The sequence below is a fragment of the Grampus griseus genome (genome assembly GCF_964374135.1).
Source record: "Grampus griseus genome assembly, chromosome: 16".
Lineage (NCBI taxonomy): Eukaryota > Metazoa > Chordata > Mammalia > Artiodactyla > Delphinidae > Grampus > Grampus griseus.
In genome coordinates this window covers 83,672,118-83,674,617 of record NC_139010.1, presented here as the reverse complement: position 1 = coordinate 83,674,617, position 2,500 = coordinate 83,672,118, and the positions used below count along the sequence as shown (strand labels likewise).

General features: G+C 51.1%; 1 protein-coding gene across 6 annotated transcripts in view; it reads left to right on the top strand.

The window, feature by feature from the left end:
- Positions 1-2,500, top strand: part of EBF3 (EBF transcription factor 3) — a gene marked incomplete at its 5' end in the record, with an annotated part of 116,950 nt that overhangs the window by 101,655 nt on the left and 12,795 nt on the right. The window lies entirely within an intron of this gene.

The following is a 2,500-nucleotide window of genomic DNA, read 5'->3' as shown; positions in this document are numbered from 1 at the left end:
TACCCAGTTCTAAAACAGGAAAGTGGTATTGATTGGCCTGGCTCGGTGCTCTGTGACTGGACGTGCAGAGCCGTGGCCTGGCTCGGCCGGGCCCTCCTTGTACACTCCGCACGCGGAGGATTTATCAGATGTGCACGAAGGGGCTTCTGCTTTCTCCTCCAGTTGTAGAGTTTGCCAGCCAAGTCTGGGCGACTCCTTGTCTTGCCTGGCACGGGGCGGAGGGCTCTGTGGGGTGTGGCCCTCGGAAGGCCGCCGCCCGGCCCCGCGGATGGCAGCCGCTCTCGCAGACGCAGAGGAGGGCCGTCCCACCCTCAGTGATCAAAGCCCCCGCACCCGCCAGAACCGAGAACATGTCTCTGCTTCTGTAGCTTGAAGACAAGGGCCCCTTCTTCTCATTCTTCCACGTAAATCCGTCGGGCTACCATAGCGGAGCCCCCGGTGGGATTTCTAGCCGCAACAGCGGCGCCCGCCCCCTGCCCCCCTCGCCGTGTCCAGCACGGCGAGACCTACAGTCGTAGGATGGCATGTCATCTTCCGAACGTCCGACCTCGTTCTTGGCGGTGCGCTCAAGACGTAAACGCTCTTTGGGCTGAAGCGGGAGGTGAACGGTACCCCCGTGTTTTTTTCTACTGCTTTAAGATCTTTTGGGTCCTAGAAGGAGAATGTCAATTCCACTGAAACATCGGGAATGTCTCCCCCAGAATGAGAGTATATGGTTATTACAAGTCATAAAGCTTCTGAAAGCTTGCATTAAAGCGTCTATCACCTGTCGGGGCATTTGCATGAAATCAATAGCGGCCGCCCATCTATCTTTTCTGATCACCTTTCATCAGGCCGATTCATTAAGTCGAACAGTCATGGCGATTAGCTGGGGGAGAGGAGAAACCTGGCGTGTTAGGGATGCACAGTGGGCCACCTTTTTTGTTCCGCAGTCAAGACACATAAGACTTCACCGCATCCTGTTTTGGGCCAAGTCGCTGGGTGAGGCCCAGCCACCCTGCTCCCTGCACTGCACTTTCGCCTGACACCCTTGTCCCGGCCAGGCAGAGACATGACAAATCGTCCTCCAAGTCACCGCTGACAGCTTCTGATGATTAATGGTTTGATTATGAAGTGGTTTTACACATATAGAATTTACATCACAGAGAGTTAGAAATTTTGCCGTGTCACCTACGCCGAGGCATTCTGAAGAGCTTTACTGTTTGCAAAGGAAAAGGAGGGCAAAATCGCGGCAGAAGCCATGTCATGTAAAATCAATATGTCGGATCAATGCTTTATTAACAAGAAAATGTCTTACTTCACATTCCTGTGCGGACCTTTGTCTCCGGCACGTATGATGGAATGTCAGATCATATTGCGGTCCTCAACTTTCGGGCGCGTTATCCAGTGTGCGTGCTAGTCTTCCGGCGGCGCTTACGAGACCCGCCGTGGGTGTTGACACCAGCAGCCCGAGCACTCGAGGATAACGGTGACCAATTATTCCGGAAAGCACTTTCAAAGGCAGCCTCTAACCTTGCTCCTTGAAGCTGTAGCCTTTGTGTTCCCGGCGCTCCGCAGACCTGCTGAGTTGGGTGGTGTTAATCATCAAATTACGTGCTGACTAATGAGTGATGGCCCAAATTGCGGGCTGAGTAATGAATAGATGGCGGCAGGTCTTATTAGTCTCAGAAAACCCCCTGATTTATGTCGCACCATGCACCGTGGCGTTACTCCACGGAAAACGATATCTACATCAAGAAGTAATGTACTCTAATAAGTATTTTCATCTTAACTCGCGTCCCCGGGCCTCCGGGCTCAGTTTTTGTTGGAGTCAGGCAGAGCCATAATAAAGCCCAATGGCTCCTTATGAAGCTTGTTAAACACAGAGGCTGCAGTCGGACGGAGCCCCGGCCGTGATTCATGCTCCGTACACAGCGCGCGTGCCGCTGATTTATGGCCGCGCGCAGTTCATAGTCAAAATTACAATTTGAGGGATAAAAAGATTAATTACTATTTGTGGCCAGCAATTTCGTGAGGCTGGTGGAATGATACTGCCCTACGTCAGTTTGTAGTCAGCCATTCACAGATTATTAAAGCTTTGCAAGAATAAGTGCTCCTCCTGCCTGGTTTGTGCTCAGGCAATATGCTAGACAAAAAAGGACCACAGGGATAAATCTGAAGCTAGCAATAGCTGGACATACGTCATAATTGCCAGTTTCCCATAAATCCCCAGCCGGTGTGGAAGGCCCTGTGTAATGTAGACAGCGATGGCGACCATGGTGATGGCTGTGTATGGCCCCGAGACCTGCAACTTTCTGACTGCTCTCCCATTTTTACAATATATTGAGTAACCCTTTGACTCTCCTCCAGTCTAATTATAGATTAGAAATAATCATTGCTTTTATGTGCAAAAGAAAGGGGGAAACCTACTCCTTAGGACAGAGCTAGCTTCCAGGGGTGCTTGCCTTCAAGAGCCTCAGAACAGGAGAATCACACACTTATTTGTAAGCGTGCAATAAAC